The 19,051-nt window shown below is 40.0% G+C and overlaps 1 pseudogene; it reads right to left on the reverse strand.

Annotated features, from left to right (window-relative positions):
• The window catches only part of LOC133995675 (V-type proton ATPase subunit B, brain isoform-like), an 86,006-nt pseudogene that overhangs the window by 38,933 nt on the left and 28,022 nt on the right, over positions 1–19,051 (reverse strand).

The following is a 19,051-nucleotide window of genomic DNA, read 5'->3' on the forward strand; positions in this document are numbered from 1 at the left end:
TCTTCCTTCCTTCCCCCCTTCCTTCCTTTACTCAAGGACAACAGGAGGGTTAATGTGACCTGCAGCACTGTTATCCAACACTGAAGAAGGTGATTCTGTGGTGTTTTAGTCCTCTAAAGTTTGATTGGTTGTTCACCATCAGTGTCCTCTGAGCATTAAACCTGACTGATGATCCAGTTTCACCTCCAGCTGATCATCATGAGTCACTGCCTGAGAGGCTGCTGTGACACTAACCAGTAACACCAGTGCTGCTGCTGATGCGTTACCTCCGAGGCTTGAAGTCACAGCTGGGAATGAAGTCACAGCTGGGAATGATGTCACAGCTGGGAATGATGTCACAGCTGGGAATGATGTCACAGCTGGGGATAATGTCACAGCTGGGAATGATGTCACAGCTGGGAATGATGTCACAGCTGAGATAATAACACATTTCATAGAAGCTGGACAGTTCTGTGTGTACGACTGATTTAATGACACACCAATGAGACAAAAACTGCTAATAAACAGAATATTACTACAACTTTCACACTGTTGATGCTGATTGGACTCTAACACGTTGCTACGAGCAACAAGGCAGATGTGTAACTATTCCTTTAGAGTTGGTGGGTAATTCAAAGGGATGTGATGTGTTTGCAGACTGATAGATTTCTTATTTTTCATTGTGTATAAAGCTGTAAGTTTGTTGTTGAAAACAACATTTAAACTGATCAGCTGTTCATGTTAAAAACCCGTCTGACAGAAACACTCAAGAGACGTGATGATAAAGAGTGTGTGAGAGAGAGAGAGACAAAGAGAGAGACAAAGAGAGAGACAGACAGAGAGAGAGAGACAAAGAGAGAGAGATAGAGAGAGGGAAAAAAAGAGACAGAGAGAGAGAGACAGAGAGAGAGAGATAGAGAGAGAGAGAGCGAAAGAGGGAGAGAGAGACAGAGACAGAGAGAGACAGAGAGAAAGAGATAGAGAGAGCGAAAGAGGGAGAGAGAGACAGAGACAGAGAGGGACAGAGAGAGAGAGAGAGAGACAGAGAGAGAGAGATAGAGAGAGAGAGAGCGAAAGAGGGAGAGAGAGACAGAGAGAGAGAGAGACAGAGACAGAGACAGAGAGAGAGAGAGAGAGAGATCGATGGGCAGAAAATGAGAAACAGATTAGAGGTTGCCTGTCAGGGTGTAAACGGCGAACGCTGATTAATGATCATCTAAATTAAGTTTTATTGAACATGGAGATGGATGTGAAAATAAGAAGGTGAGTAATAACCAATAAACACATCACACTATCTGATGCTGCTCATTATTACAGCTGCTGTTTGTTAAAGGAGCAATACATCACACACTGGGTTTATTACTGCAGAGCTGCAACAAACCTTTATGTTCATTATTGATTCATCTGCTGATCGTTTTAATTGATTCATTGATTTGTTGTTTGGTCCAGAAAATGGTGAAAAATGTCAATCACAGTTTCCCAAAAAACGATGATTATAGTTGTTTTCTATCTAACAAACATTGATTAATTAACTAATGGATGCAGCTAAACATTACCGTAGCTCTGATATTAAAGAGTTATATTTGAAAAACAACAGTAGAGCTGAAACATTAGCCGATTAATCAGTTATTCAAGCAACAGAAATAGATAAATGGGTTCAGCTTTTTAAAATGTGATTATTTTAAGTTATTCTGTGTCTTACATGATAATAAAGTGAATATATTTGGGTTTTGGACTATTGTTTGGACACTGATTTTTTTTTTTTTTTGACATTTGAGAGCTTTCAAAACACCAAATAAACATTTATTTTAGCTTGTTTCTTCTTAGTGGGGAGTTCCGGTCCTCTGAAATGAGGCCAACGCGGAAGTAACTTAAAACTGCATTCTATCAAAAGGCCACCAGGGGGCGACCGTTTTGGTGTCAAAAGGACTTCCGTCTCTATACAAGTCAATGGAGAATTCACCAACTTCTCACTTGATTTCTAACCTCAGTAAACGTTTTCAAAATGTGTTTATGGTCTCAATCGCTAGTTTAAAGCCTTCTTCAATGCAGTATGATGTTCATTTGGGACATTTTGGCCTCCCTGATTTTATATGTGACGATAAAGCAGGGTATGCATTAGGGCGTGGCTACGTCGTGATTGACAGGTTGATTGGTTCACAGGTTCAGGAGGGCGCGTCATGCTCCTCCTGATGCCCATATAAGTAGAATCCATGTTTTTATTTTTCCCAGCATGCACCTGAAATTTTCATGAAGGCGCTGCTCAGATAAGAAACTATTGGCCTCCGAGCAGCAGTCCACAAACCAATGGGTGACGTCACAGATGTTACGTCCATTTCTTATATACAGTCTATGGTTCTTTCTGATATGACCCACAGTATATGAACGTGGAAATATTTTTAACATTTTTCTGCAGCTGATACACATTTTTTTTATATGTAAATGTACAAATTTGAGCTGTGTTTATTAAACAAATTTTAAAAATCGTTGTATTCTTCATATTCTATAAAATATTCTCCTGGACCATAAATAGTGATTGTGAATGTCTTTTTTCCCCCATAAGATTTGTCAATTAATTATGAGTCAGAATATGATCAGTATGTAAAGGGTTAAATATGTAGAATATGACTATGACTACTACTATGAATATTACAGCCATTTTTCACTAATTTCTCACATTACATTCACTGATAGTTGCAGCCTTTATTTCACCTCTGATTGAAAATGAAATCTGTTTTAAACGCTGATAATTTCTTCATGAGCCGACCTGTGAAGACGAACATTTAGTTTATTTTTCTTCATGGACGTACTGTATGAACCTGACGACTGAGAGTGTTGAACATGTTTAATATAAAAACAGGGAAACCAGGAGGAGATGAGAGTCGGCTCAGCAGGAACAGCTGAACCAATCTGGAGGTAATGGCCAGTGAATGTGTGCAGATAATGAATACTGTCAAAACACTTTATTTACTTAAATATTGCCTTTTTATAACGGCTCATAAACATGTTGTTGTGGAGCAAAGAGCTTGATGTGTTGATGCTGCTGAAGATGAACAGGTGGTGATGCATCAATCACTTTTATGATTCTTTTTTTTTAGTATTTTGCAATTGTTTAAGCTTTTCTTTAATAATTTGTTTTACATGGTAGAATACTCACCAACATATTGTGTAAGAAAGATATAAGGGTCAGTAATAAATAAGGTTTGGCAAGATGAGCAATTCAAAAATATGTAAAAACTAGATTTAAAAGCAGCATCAGGTTTGTTAAAATGTACTTTTAGTATTTTTGTTGGTTTTATGTCATTTTATTTTTTACCAAACAAAGGCTGATTTATGATTCTACGTAACCTCCACGCCGTAACTACGCTGTCATGCACCTTTCGAAGTTCTGCAACTCTCCATTGCGTCGTGTTTTGTCACGGTGCAATTTACCGCCAGAGCAGTAGGGGGTTGTGCTTCTTTCCTGGATGGTTATCGGTGTCTCTAGTTGATTCTTTGTTTAGCTTCCAGCTTTTCCGGTCACAGTAAACAACAACAATGGCAACTGAAAGAGAGAGGATCTTGCTGCAGTTGCAGTTGTTGGATGTGGAAGAAAATATGCTTTTATTGCAGTATTACCAAGATAAAAATGGCAGGGGCAGAGGCAGGCCACCGGAATAAATTTCACAACACCGGAAATACGTTGCTACAAAGCAAACCAATCACAGCCCTCATGGTCTGCGTTGCCTCGACACGTAGTTACATTTCTGGTGAGGTGCACGTCAGGGGAGGCGTAGGGGTTCACAGCGACGCAGAAAGCTCTGCTTAGGTACGCCGTCGGCTTGATGTCAACCCAACGTACAAGCATCAATCAGCCTTAAATTGTGTTGTGTTTTTGTAATGTGGGTTGGGTTGGGTTTTTGGGGTTTGGGGGGGGTATCAGATACAAAGCAGCAGCTCAGTCACAGTTTAAATCCTCAGAAAGTGTTTGAGTGTTAATGATGAAGTTTCTTCCTCTGTAAGTGAAGGTGTTGATTTGAGCTTTTCAGGAATGTTTGCAGGCTGGTTTTTGTTCTGTTGGGTGTAAATTAGCTCCGTTATTAGCTTTTATTCTTTTCTGACAAAGCAACCAAACCTACGGGTGTTAAAATGTCTCTCTCTCTCTTCACAAACATTTCCTAACAATCAACCAATGCCAGTGATCAATCCAACAGTGGTCCAGATATCTGAGTTTGGATGTGAGTGATAGACCAGGTAAGAAGTTCTGAAGCACAAACAGACGCCTACATATGGAATCAGAGGCATAATTCACAGTCTCTGGTTTTATTCAGGTTTGAGTGGCAACCTGAACTTCTTGCCATTGTCGCTAAGTGCTGCTCATGTGGGAATGTTGGGTCTCTTTAAAATTAAAACCTGAAGAGTTCGGTTTAGACCTGCTCTATGTGTAAAGTGCCTTGAGATGACTTTGTTGTGATTTGGCGCTATATAAATGAAGATTGATTGATCACAAGCTCACACAAGCATTTAAATGTAACTGTCTTATGTCTTTTATCTGCCAATCATCTCAACCTCCCCTCAGATTTATCATCAATCTTTAGTTTGAGAACAACAGTTTTAAATCTTTTCACTGTCTAACATACCTTCCTCCAACCATATAATGATGTTAAGACGTAATATAAATGTCCTCTCTCCTTGCTCAGGTTTCAGTCACAGCGTGTGAAGTAAGAATTGTGAAACATTCACACCAGTAAATGTTTTTTTTTGTACTGATTTAAAGTAATTAAAGTTTATTTATAAAGTGCTGTCTAGATCAGACATCACAAAGTGCTTCACAAGAGAAGAAATGAAAGACAAAGCTATTAGAGAAATGAGACAGAGATAGAAATAGAAGTGTCAGTATGAAGTATGTATATATACACTGTGTTAAGATGTGTGTGTGTGTGTGTGTGTGTGTATATACAGTATGAACACACACATGCACTTCTTTTTTTTGCCATTAAAGAGAAAAAAAAGAAGAATACAGCACTCATCTGAAATGCCTGCACAAGTCGGCTAGAAGTGCCTATTATGAGCCATTATAGACAATTTGAAGTCATTATGAGCACTCCACGGTGTAAATGGGTATCATTGTGTGAAATGCTCTGGCATCTTACAGACCTGTCCAACTGTCAGAAATAAGTAGAGAGATAGAGAGAGAGGAGAAGAGAAGAGGAGACGAGTGGCAGAGAGGAGCGATGGAGGAGGAGAGAGAGAGAGAGAGAGAGAGAGAGACAGTGGTTGAGTTATAACAACAGAAGACAAAGAGAGAGAAAGAAATGACAAAAAAATAGAGTTAAAAGCTAAAACTATGGTCAATAGTCTCCCAGACTGTGTTATTGTCTAACTGATCAATCTAAAAAGGAGTTGAGCTCAGGTCAGTCTCACTCAAACACTCAAAGCCAAATAGAACAACGATTGAGCTGCAGTAATACAGGCACACGAGGAAAAGAAGGACCTGCTGCAAATAGTGTCGTTTGTAAAGTTTTTTCTCGTGTTTCTGGAGGAATTTAATGGTTTCTGAGTGAAGACAACCACAGCTTGAAACACCCACAAAGAGGAGATACTGTGGCATAACATGAGTTGACAAAAACGAGGCTGCAAGGCAGAAATTCAGGCACCAAAAGTGACATATAGTTATGTTTAAGACAGGCGCCATCTAGTGGTCGTAGTAGTTATAGCCCTGAGATGACATCTATATCCTCCAGGGAACAAAGGAAAAAATGTCTTCTAATTTCTGTTTATTTATTATTTCCTTCCTATTTACGACTAAAAAAACATCTGATAATTTAGACTTTTTAAAATATTTTTGTTTTTTTTGTTATTTTTCAGCATGTCTACTGTATAAGAGCACAAAAATGAATCCAAGAAAACATTTAGTCTGATTAAGAAACATAATTATTTATCATTCTGTATTGTTTTATTAACTTGTTTGTTGCAATGAATTAAGTACATTGCAAAATCTCAGAAAACTATGTTGTAAATTTTACATGGAAAATAAATAAATTGGGCTCCAGTTTAACAGTTTTCATTGTTTAGGGTCATTTAGATACCCAGTAAGCCCAGGTAGCACATGTGTGAATCTAATATCATGAAAAACAACTCTAACAAATGAAATGTATTAACATTAAATGTGCTTAAACCTCATAAATCAAACCTCACATAAAGCTTTTTTGGATTAAATGCAGTCAGGGAATAGTGCATCAAGGAGATAGATTTCGAAATTTGGAGCATGGATGTTGGAAGTAAGCTAGAGTAGCTTCGTTGGACGTGGGTGGAATTAACTTCACATTAAAAGAAATCCTTTGCTTATAAGCTTTACTTCAACATGAGGAGGTTGTTTTCACAAAAAATGACACTATAGGTCATAAGTTCAGTCGCCAAAATGACTTACAGATACATTTGAGACAGACGCCATCTAGTGGCCGTAATAATTATGACGTTAAGATAAACGTCTTTATAAAATGACAGATTTCCATAGTTGGAGCATGGATGTTTTGTGGTGCTTTGACCTCTTGGAAGTTGGAATGAATCCTCCATTTATAAGCTTTACTGAACTTCAGCAGGAGGTTAAAGGAGAAAAATTAAACTATAGGTCATAAATTCAAGCACCAAAAATGACCCTATAGTTCCATCTAAGACAGACGCCATCTAGTGGCCGTAGTAATTATGACATCTTCAACAGGTGATTTCACTGATTAACACACCTCTGTGGCTGAAGCTGTGTTAATCAGTGAAATCGCCTGTTGAAGTGTTTGGTTGGAAGGAAAACCTGCATAGACATGACTCTCCATGGCACATGGTTCGCCACCCCTGCTTTAGGTCATAAATATTTAACTTTAACATATATTTTTAATGTTAATAACAGCAGAGCACTCCGCCTCTAAATCTACCTCTCCTCATTTTGTTATTCTCATACAGGCAGGAGACTGTAAGATGCTTTCCAATTCATTCATTCAGTTAACTGTTGGCTGCTGAACATTTATCTTACCCACCAGTTATGTTTCAAATATATAGATAATGAGACAGTTGCATTGTCTAAAACCTATGTAGGATAATGGCATCAGTATCAATAAAACCATATCAATTCCCTTCTCTACTCAGGGATCAACCACTACAACAACCACCAGAAGAAACAAAAGGGGTAAGTTATGTTCTGCTGTCGCTCTGGAGCTTGTTTCCTGCTAATTTACTTTCCTTCCTCCATCCCCCTTTCTTCCTTCCTTCCTTCCTCCCTCCCTCCTTCTTTCCTTCCCTCTTTCCTTCCTTCCCTTCCTCCCTCCCTCCCTCCTACCTTCCTTCTTTCCTTTCCTTTCCCCCCTTCCTTCCTCCCTCCTTTCCTTCCTTCCTTCCCTCCTTCCTTCCTCCCTCCTTTCCTTCCTTCCTTCCCTCCTTCATTCCCTCCTTCCTCCCTTTCCTTCCTTCTTCCTTGCTTCCTCCCATCCTTCCTTCCTTCATCCCTCCTTTCCTTCCTTCCTTCCCTCCTTCCTTCATCCCTCCTTTCCTTCCTTCTTCCTTGCTTCCTTCTTCCTCCCTTCCTTCCTTCTTCCCTCCTTTCCTTCCTTCTTCCTCCCTTCCATCCTTCCTTCCTCCCTCCCTTCTTCCTTCCTTTCCTTCCTTCTTCTTCCCTTCCTTCCTCCTTTACTTCCTTCTTTCTTCCTCCCTTCCTTTCCTTCCTTCTTCCTCGCTCCCTTCCTTCCTTGACTTTAGGACAACAGGACATTCATTCAGTTAACTTTTGTGTAGGATAATGGCATTGGTATCAATAAAACCATATTATTTATCTCTACTCAGGGATCAACCACTATAACAACGACCAGAAGAAACAACTAAAGGGGTAAGTTATGTTCTGCTGTTGCTCTGGAGCTTGTTTTCTGCTCATTTATTGAGGGAATAATGTTGCTGGTCATTGCTGCAGTGTTTTATTGTGGAATGTGTTGCAGCTAGCCGTCTCATTAGCTGGAGACTGAGTTAATATCTGCAGGGTGTTTCTACTTGGAGAGAAGTGTTGTGTTGCTGTGTTGAGAGACACACATAGAAATCAGTCAGCAGGCTGCAGACAACCAGGAGAGTCGGGATTGTCTCGTTTTTTTAACTTCCATTACAATCCGTTCACTCGCTGGCAATAAAAAATGATTCATACATGTAAATTGCTTCATAAGTCTCGTCCAATAGTCTAATAAAGAAGTTTAAACCCTCTGGCTTTCCTCTCACTTCTCTGCTGTGATGGACTACACTCATCATTTCATTCCCTTTAACCCTCCTGTTGTCCTTGAGTCAAGGAAGGAAGGGAGGAAGATGGGAGGAAAGGAGGGAGGAAGGAAGGAAGAAGGAAGGAAAGGAGGGAGGAAGGAAGGAAGGAAGGAAGGAAAGGAGGGATGAAGATAGGAAGAAGGAAGGAAAGGAGGAAGGAAAGGAGGAAGGGAGGAAGGAAGGGAGGAAGAAGGAAAGAAATGAGGGAGGGAGGAAGGAAGGGAGGAAGAAGGGAGGAAGGAAGGAAGGAAGATAGAAGGAAGGAGGAAGGAAAGGAGGAAGGACGGAGGAAGGAAGGAAGGAAGGAGAGGAGGGAGGAAGGAAGGGAGGAAGAAGGAAGGAAAGGAAGGGAGGAAGGAAGGAAGGAAGGAAGGAAGGAGAGGAGGGAGGAAGGAAGGGAGGAAGAAGGAAGGGAGGAAGGATGGAGGAAAGAAGGAAAGAAGATAGAAGGAAGGAGGAAGGAAAGGAGGAAGGAAGGCAGGAAGCAAGGAAGGAAGGAGAGGAGGGAGGGAGGAAAGGAGGGATGAAGATAGGAAGAAGGAAGGAAAGGAGGAAGGAAAGGAGGAAGGAAGGGAGGAAGAAGGAAAGAAATGAGGGAGGGAGGAAGGAAGGGAGGAAGAAGGGAGGAAGGAAAGGAGGAAGGAAGGAAGGAAGGAGAGGAGGGAGGGAGGAAGGAAGGGAGGAAGAAGGAAGGAAAGGAAAGAAGGAAGGGAGGAAGGAAGGACGGAGGAAGGAAGGAGAGGAGGGAGGGAGGGAGGAAGGAAGGGAGGAAGAAGGAAGGAAAGGTAAGAAGAAGGAAGGGAGGAAGGATGGAGGAAAGAAGGAAGGAAGTTAGGAGGAAGGGAGAAAGGAAAAGAGGAAGGGAGAAAGGAAGGAAAGAAGGACAGAGGAAAGAAGGAAGGGAGGAAGAAAAGGAAGGAAGGAAGGAAGGAAGGAAGGAAGGAAGGAAGGAAGGAAGGAAGGAAGGAAGGAAGGAAAGAAAGAAGGACTGATGGAAGGAAGGGAGGAAATTTGACCCAGGAGGACAAAAGGAAGGTTAAAATAAAGAGTGAAAAGCCAAAAAGCTTTTGAAAGGTTGGATAAGACTTTATGGTAAATGCTTGTGTCTCTCTGTGCTGGATTCATACCTAAGACTGATAATTATATTTTAGAATAATTCATTCTGTTGGAGTTGAACCAGACATCAGTGACAGAAGCAGCTTCTCCACTGTGAGAGAATTTCAGACAGTAAACTGAATATTTTTGGTTTTTTTTTTGACTGATTGGAAACCATCCAACAATTGAAGCACAGAATTATTGTTATTATTATTTCAACGTGACAAATACAAAGAAATGTGCCACTTGTGTTTGAAACATCCACCATGTTGATGAAAAGACAGATTCCTTTTATACATTTTTAATTGGATTTTATTGGAAATGTTTTCAGAAACAGAAAACAGGAAGTCGATTCTCACGTTGAGATTTCCTGCAGTTTATTTTATTATCTGTGAATATTTGCACCGCTTATAAAAGTTACTGCTCGAAAACAAACAATGAAGCTTTTATTGACTGAGAATCTGTTTGTATTGATCTGTCATTTGTTCCTGAAAAGTTTCAAATTGAATAGAATCAGTAATCTCTGAATTAAAAGCTATTGATTATCGATGCACCAAACAATGTAGTGTGTGTGTGTGTGTGTGTGTGTGTGTGTGTGTGTGTGTGTGTGTGTGTGTGTGTGTGTGTGTGTGTGTGTGTGTGTGTGTGTGTGTGTGTGTGTGATTCCTAATGTTGTGGGGACTTAAATCTGTTCACACAGTTATGTTATGGGGACAAAAAGCAAGTCCCCTTAAGGTAAATGATTTATTTTAGACTTGATTTAAAGTTAATATAAGTTTAGGGTTATGTTAAATTTAGGATAAGGGTTAAGATTAGGCATGTAGTGGTTATGGTTACGGTTAGGATAAGTGTCCAGTAAATGAATGTAAGTCAATGTAATGTCCCCTGAAGTGATGGAAACATGGTGTGTGTGTGTGTGTTTGTTTGTGGGGGGCAAAGGTTGTGTCCCCCAATTGAAATTAAATGAAAGTAAGTCTATGTAAATACGCCAAAAGTGTGTATGTGTGGCCTTTTTTTAGGGGTGGGTGGGGGGGGGGGGGGGGGGGGGGGCAAAATCTGTATCCCCAATGGGTAAAAAACTAATTCTCGAGTCAGTGGTTAAGGTAAGTGTTAGGGTAAGTCTCCAGTAAATGAATGTAAGTCTATGTAAAAATCCCAAAAGTGACTTAAACAAACCTGTGCGTGTGTGTGTGTGTGTGTTACCAGGTGTGTGTGTGTGTGTGTGTGTGTGTGTGTGTGTGTGTGTTACCAGGTGTGTGTGTGTGTGTGTGTGTGTGTGTGTGTGTGTGCACAGACCGAAGCCTCGGGGGGATTTGGCCACTGGCCTACATCTGATGAATCTCTACATTGCAAACATAATATTTACCGTTAATGAGGCCGGCTTCCAGAAAAAGAGCGTAAAGTTTTAATTTGTCTCGTCTCAGAGTCTGAAGATGCTTCAGTTAATCACTTCAGCTCGGCCCCCTTTTTTAAAAAATTTTACATTTTAGAGAGCCGAGGACCACTTATTATCATTATTATTATTATTATTATTATTATTCTACCAGGAATTGTCATCTCATGTCGTCCTGAGCAGACCGGTAAACACCATCACTCAAAGAAAAAGTTGTATAAAGTGAGTTTTAATTGGCTTAACCTTCACTACGTTCCTGCAAAAACCACTCTGAATAATAAGCACACACACACACACACACACACACACACACACACACACACACACACACACTGTCTCCTGTGGCTGCGTCACAATAAATGCCACCCAGTGTTTCACCGTCCGCTTTGTAGTAACACATACGTTTAAAATTTAAATCCCACTAAGACTTTAAGTAGTCAATTATTCTCTCTCTGTCTCTCTTTTTTTTTTTTCTTAGACTATTTTAAATAATTCACTAAAAACTTTTAATGAAATGCAACATATAACACACACTGGACTGGATGTTAACGTAGTTAAAGGAAAGACAAAGATGATTAAAACTAATGAGAAAAAACAGGAAATTACTTTAAACTGCATTAACTGATGTTTGTGTTGAACTTAGTAAACAGTTGTTTATTTTACCTCATCCAGCAAGTATGGAGAAACATTATCAGACAACTCTGAAGTTTTGAGTGTGTTTCTGAAGAAAGTCAAAGCTCCAGCAGCACTTTTAGTATAGAAGAACTTTATTAATAGACCGATACATTTCATCAGGGTCATAAAATACATTACAAGCATTATTTAAATAGGGTAGTTCAACAGAAAAAATTAAAAAAGGCAAAAAAACAAATACAAAAAATAGCCAATAATGTGCATCCAGATATGTGTCAGCCAATGGGTTATCTACCAAGATGGGTTGGGTGACTTCAAGCCAATCATTATCCAAGAGCATAGACTGTATATATAATGGACGTCACCCATTGGTTTGTGGACTGCTGCTCGGAGGCCAATAGTATCGGATCTGAGCAGCGCCATCTTGAAACTTTCAGGTGCATGTCGGGAAAAAAAGTACATGGATTCTACTTATATGGGCATCAGGAGGAGCATGAGGCGCCCTCCTGAACCTGTGAACCAATCAACCTGTCAATCACCACGTAGCCACGCCCTAATGCATACCCTGCTTTATCGTCACATATAAAATCAGGGAGGCCAAAATGTCCCAAATGAACATCATACTGCATTGAAGAAGGCTTTAAACTAGCGATTGAGACCATAAACACATTTTGAAAACGTTTACTGAGGTTAGAAATCAAGTGAGAAGTTGGTGAATTCTCCATTGACTTGTATAGAGACGGAAGTCCTTTTGACACCAAAACAGTCGCCCCCTGGTGGCCTTTTGATAGAATGCAGTTATTATTATATATGACTTAAGTATAAAGTGAGTAATGTTTGTTGTTTAGTTGGATGATGAAGAAACACCAAAGTGATGCCAGACAGTTAATGACTGATGAGTTCTGTCTGACCCAAATGTTCAATTTATTACCATTGGAGCCAATTAACAGAACAGTGTGCAATATTTTCTAATAGAAGACAATCTTTAGTTTTTTATTTCCAATCATCATCATCACACAGTTGTCTCGTGTTATTCTGAGTTGCAGCGATGGAGTCTGAGTGTAAAATTATCTTTGCATAATTGAAATGCTGCTAAAATCATCACTATGTGTTTAGTGTCATGAATGATTTCTCTGTTTGTTAGAAGCTCTGTTTTGAATCCAGAGTGGAAAAAAAGAAAGTCTGGAACAATAAAATGTTTCCAATGACGGCTTGTTTTCTTCTGATTTGAGACACTGAGGCATTAATGTCTGGGTCAGTGACAAATGAGGGTTGGCAAAATGAGCAATTCAAAAATATCTCAATAAATAGATTTAAAAGCAGCATCAGGTTTGTTCAAATGTACATTTAGTATTTTTGTTGGTTTTATATCATTTGAAATGACATTTGCACCATTTTTTTTAACCAAAAGTAAGACTGAATGCTCCTGAAAATGTCAAATGGTGTAACCACAAAATAATGATACATATGACATATTTTATCCTCCTAGAGAGAAAGAAAGAAAGAAAGAAAGAAAGAAAGAAAGAAAAAACAAGTAGGAGGAAAAATGAAGAAAGAAGGAAAGAGGAGGAAGAAGAGAGAAAGAACATGAAGTTGGAGGAGGAGAGAAAGAAACCAAAAAATAAAGATAGAGGAAGAAGAGAAAGAAAAGGTGGAAGAGGAGAAGGAACGAAAGAGAAAGAAAGAAAGAAAGCAGCAGATTCCTGATCTCCATGGTTACCAGAGTAAATGTAATATTTAGAACAATAGTATTCCATTAGCTTTATTTAATATAAAGTTATAATGTAAGATCATGCCAGACTAGTTGATATGGTGTTTTATTGACTATTTACTGTTTTTAAGCAAGTTGAATTATTTGGTACAAAGTTTTTATGGTTACACCACTTAGACATTTTTGCCATAATCCTCTAATATATTCTCTCAAAATGGATTAAAAGCAGAAATTTGATGCTGTGTCCACAAAAAAAGAATGTGTGAAGTTATTCATACGTTTATTTTCACATTTTAACCCTTTAAAATTAAATTAAACCACATGGACACAAAGAAACCTCATTAACCCTGGTATCAGGAGGCTGTTCCTCTTGAGGCCCTGGTACTGTAGTTATCCTGAGTACCAGTGTTACCTGAAAACACAAATTATCAAGGAGTGGGTACTGAGTGGGCTTGAACTGGGCAAATTTTGTGGGTCTCACATGGTTTAATTAACATGGGCTGACTGTATGAGCCCCATTAGGGATGTAAGTGGGCATAAACAGAGCAAACTGTATGGGCCCCATATTGTTTCAGAAACATGGGTCCCACATGTGAAACCCATGTGGGCTGGCTAAACGGGCCCCATTTAAGGTCCATTCTTATTCCATTTAAAACAAAATTCCTCAAGATCCAGGACAATACCACCCATCCCCTCCATAAAACACTCATCTCAGGAGTTCATTCAGCAACAGATTCAGACTCCCCCGCTGCTCAAGAGAACGTTACAAAAGATCCTTCCTACCCCGCTGCAATACAACTGTACAATGCCTCACTTACATAACTGCACCCTGACTCTACCCTAACTACTTTACATGTACTTTTACCTTTATACTCATTGCGCTTTTATACTGGGTTCTAGCAATGCTGAAGGTGGGAGGGCGTGTTTTTATATAGATTTAGATATTTTGTGTGATTTCCATGTTTGTTGTCTTTGTGCCATGTATTGCACTATCTATCTATCTATCTATCTATCTATCTATCTATCTATCTATCTATCTATCTATCTATCTATCTATCTATCTATCTATCTATCTACTGTATCTATCTATCTATCTATCTATCTATCTATCTATCTATCTATCTATCTATCTATCTATCTATCCATCTATCTATCTATCTATCTATTTACTGTATCTATCTATCTATCTATCTATCCATCTATCCATCTATCCATCTATCTATCTATCTATCTAGACCCCATATGGGCAAACATATGGGGCCTACATGTGTAACTCACCCAGTTGGGCTCCACCTGAAACCCAGTCAGAACCCACTTTAAGCCCATATGGGCAAACACAGGTGGCATCACCATGGAAACTGCAGACAAACCCCCTTGGGACCCATATTTGCAGCCCTTATGGGCCCACATGGACCTGCTGGCTGGGTTCATTGTTGATTTTATTGTGGACAAGAAGAAAAACACAGAAAATCAGCAGCAGCCTTTAAAGGTGCCTTTTAATAAAGACAGGGGTCTTATTTAAATACTGAAAAGTCAACAATGACTGGAGGCTCGAGACAGGACGTGTTGACGTGTTATTAACATTTATCTGAATGAGCTGCTGTCTGCTCTTGTTGGCATTTTACAGCTTTTAATTTTTTGTGCTGTTGAAAAAAAAAATCCTTTGGTCACTCGAGCTTCTGTAGCGGTGCTGACGATGTCGGCGCAGGAAGTCTGCAGATAACGGCAGTTAATCCGTCACCTCTGATAATAGACCCTGCAGCCAATTGTTCAGTTACATGGTGCCAGTGACACACTGTGACATTTTCACTTCAAACGTCGGGCTCTTCCCTCGCCTCCACCTTATTTACCTCCAGAATACCACAAAAGAAGAAGCGGCTGCACCATTAATGTGACAGTCAGCCGTGAGTTAATTGCTGCTGCTTTTAAACAAAGCTGTACAGCTAAATGATCAGGCAGCACAACAGAGGCCGTCCTTTTCTCTATAGGTGGAAGCAGCCGTCACAATATAAGAAGAGTGTTTTCTTCCTTTTTCTCAAAGTTAAATGAGAAGAAGGAGAAAGCTTTTTGTTTACTGCTCACCTTCAGGGAGAAAAACAGCTGTATTAACTCGAACACTTGAAAGGATTGCTTCACATTTTCAGTAATGACGTAACTACAATGTGTGTATCATTTAAAGGTTTATTACCTGCTGCGACTGTAGCTGGTTTCCACAAAATTTAGAATAGATTTTATATGAATTTCCAGAATATCAACACAAGAAAATGTAAATGATTCTTTGTATCCATCCTCTCCTGTTTGTGGGAATATTAGCAGATAAACCATCACGGTGTCTCAAATCTCTTCTTCTGTTCTTACACTTCTTAATTTCCTTATTGCATAGTATGGAAACATGCAGCACTATGAGAGCCTGGAGTGTGTAACTATGGACACTTCTCACCCTCAACGGACGCCATCTTGGCTCTGTAGAAGAAGGGGAGGGACCACTGTTCAAACAGGAAATGGCAGCCGAGGACGTTGTAACTACGGTGAACATCGCTGCGTTCTACAAATGTAAATTCTACATGTGTTTTTTACACTAAGCACCACGATACTAGCCTTGCTAACACCAGACTCTACCTCAATCTCATGTAGGGTTGCCAACCGTCCCTTGAAAAAAGGAATCGTCCCGTATTTAGAAACAAAATTACGCATCCCGTATTGAGCTGAAAAGGGACTCTTTGCACTTTGTCCCGTATTTCCGTGAGAATCAAAATAGTCTGTAAAATGTCAATGGAATCAATGAATGACACTGACAGGGCATTTGATATGAACATTTACGCTAATCGTATTGCCCCGCCCTCTCCTGCTCTGTGACCAATGAGCTGACAACACACTCACACACCAGAATGACAATGCAGAATCCGGCTCTTCTCATTGGTCGAGGTTCTGTTGCTTGCAAGAAGATACCGGAAGATAAGAGGCACAAAGTTTTTATGTTACAACTTTTCCACAAACTTTCTGTTTGCACTTGTCTTATTGCACTAAATGTGCACTATTACAGGAATTTCCTGCTTTCTATTGTTTTTTGTTATTTTATACTGTTTTCAGTTAAGCAGGACAGTTCTGTTAAAAAAAGAGATTTATTTTTATTTATTTATTTTTATATGATGAAGACGTAAAGTGAGCTTCCCCTGTTTCAAACACCAGCAGCCGCCACTGGAGCATGGGTTTACCCAGGCTACCACTATACTGTTGTCACATATAAGCCATCAGTAGGTTTTTTGGGTTAATTTAACAGTCTGTAATGATTCGGTACCACAAATGACAACACTAACATGTCTAAATATGAGCACCACACAATTAAGTACAGAGTGTACTAACAGAATAATTATCCAGTCTGTGCCATTGAATGTGTGAAGGTTCATCCTCTGGGAACTATTAAATATTAAAACATGAGAAAAATCTTAAAGGTGTGACTTCAGATGTAACCTCCTTTGTAACATCAACATTTTCATCAGTAACTCTTACTAGTAAATTATATTATTATTGCATATTTTCAGCCTCATTTCTCTCTGCAGCATTGGTCAGTCTGCAGTGATAAACCATGTGCAGCAAATGTTTGTATAAATCTCCGTCTCCTCCTTTAGTCTTCTCCTTGTGTCTGTAAACTGGAACACCTTGAAATACAGATTTTTTTAGCCTTGCTGCTTTTCCTCCATTTTACCGACCTACCACAGTGAGAGAGACTCTTTTATATTTTTTGTGAGGAGCCTTTAAGCTGAATTTATAGTAGTGTGTTTAGAGGTTGCCGCCTTCAGCTCCGACTCTTCTACCTTTTTTTTTGTACGCGAGGTGAAAGAATTAACAATCTAAAGCAGGTTCAGCCACCTTAGTCTCAGCTCTTCCAGATGATGTATACCTGTGTCACAGGAACAGATTTTACCCCAAACCATCACGCCTGAACCTTTGCTCGACCTCATTTGGTGCAGAAGAAGAAGGTTATAAAGTGTTTTTCTATTGTGCGGCTCACTCTTTATTTTCCCGCCGTTAATACTCCGCAGAGCCGCTGCTGCAGACGTGGAAGGTGAAACAAGGAGAAACAGTGTGACATTTATATCAGTGGCCATGCAAGTCAACATCACCACTCCACTGAACACGGGACATGTTTGTGTGTGTGTGTCACTCGCAATTAATGCATGTGTGTGTGTGTGTGTGTGTGTGTGTGTGTGTGTGTGTGTGTGTGTGTGTGTGTGTGTGTGTGTATCAGCAGTAATCGAGGCTGCAGTGTGTTTGTGGAGCTGGATCGGAGCCCAGTCTGTGATGTGAACTGTGATGGCAGCCAAACACACGACGCCACACCACATCATGACTACATCACCACCAACATCCACACCAATAACACACCACTGCTACACATGCATGCATATGGATCTGACTTCCACGACTTCACTGCGTTTTTATTGCATCTATTTGGGAACTTTGGGGATCATTTTAACCTTTGTGTCGTTCTCCCGGGTCAAATTGACCCCGTCTGTTTATGACTGTTCCTTCTTTCCTCCCTTCCTTCCTCCCGTCTATAATTCCTCCCTTCCTTCTTTCCTCTGTCCTTTCTTCCTTCCTTCCTACCGTCTATACTTCCTCCCTCCTTCTCTCTTTCTTTCCTTCCTCTCTCTTTCCTCCCTTCCTTCTTTCCTTCCTTTCTTCCTTCCTTTCTTTCTTTCCTCCCTTCCTTCTTTCCTCTGTCCTTTCTTCCTTCCTTCCTACCGTCTATACTTCCTCCCTCCTTCTCTTTCTTTCCTTCCTCTCTCTTTCCTCCCTTCCTTCTTTCCTTCCTCCCTCCCTTTCTTCCTTACTTTCTTTCCTTCCTCCCTTCCTTCTTTCCTCTGTCCTTTTTTCCTTCCTTCCTCCCTCCCTTCCTCTTTTCCTTTCACCCTCCCTCCCTCCATCCTTCCTTCTTTCCTCCCTCCTTCCCTCCCTCCCTCCCACCTTCCTTCTTTCCTCCGTCCTTCCTTCCTCCCTTCCTTCTTTCCTTTCCTCCCTTCCTTCCTCCCTCCCGTCCTTCCTTCCCTCCATCCTTCCTTCCTCCCTCATTTCCTTCCTTCTTCCTTCCTCCCTTCCTTCTTTCCTTCCTCCCTCCCTCCTTTCCTTCCTGCTTCCTTCCTTCCTCCCTCCCTCCCTTCCTTCCTTGACTCGAGGACAACAGGAGGGTTAAGACAATTACAAGGAATAGAAACACCAGACAGAGCTTCATACATTTTTAATAAGATAACTGGCAGTTATAGGAGTTTGCAGACAGAAGTTCACCTGGACTAGGGATGTCAAACATACGGTCCACGGGCCAGAACCGGCCCACCAAGAGGTCCAATCCGGCCCACTGGATAACTTTGCAAAATATAAACATTTCAGAGAAATGTCAGAGAAATGTTTTCCACCCTGAGCAGAATACAATGAATACATATTGTTGTCATATTTAAACATTCATGTAGTCAATCAGCAGCTTCTGGGCAAAATAATCTGCAAAAGACTGAGACATAATGTTACAATTGCACCTTTTTTCTAAAGACATCTCATGCTGTTCATCGGTTTTGAAAATAGATGGTTTATTATGGTAAAGTTATATATTTTATATTATTTATAGGTTATTATGCAATGATTTTACTGGTCCGACCCACCTGTGATCACATTGTGCTGTATGTGGCCGAGTTTAACACCCTTGACCAAGACAATTTGTTTTCACTCACAAAAACAATCAAAAAATACAAATATGACCATTTGAAATACACCAGGAATAATATCCAACACAGAGTGATGATCCAGATCCTGGAAATACCTGATAAATCAGCTGTCAGAAGCTCCTGTTTGCAGTCTAACATGATGTACAAAGAACGATCACTGACTGAAGAAAACTTAAACATGTGATGATTTCTCAGACAGTTTCTGCAGCTTCTTTTTTCTCTGGTGTCTAACTGGATTTATGGCGGTTCATTGAT

Source organism: Scomber scombrus, chromosome 15 (genome assembly GCF_963691925.1).
Source record: "Scomber scombrus chromosome 15, fScoSco1.1, whole genome shotgun sequence".
Taxonomy (NCBI): Eukaryota; Metazoa; Chordata; class Actinopteri; order Scombriformes; family Scombridae; genus Scomber; species Scomber scombrus.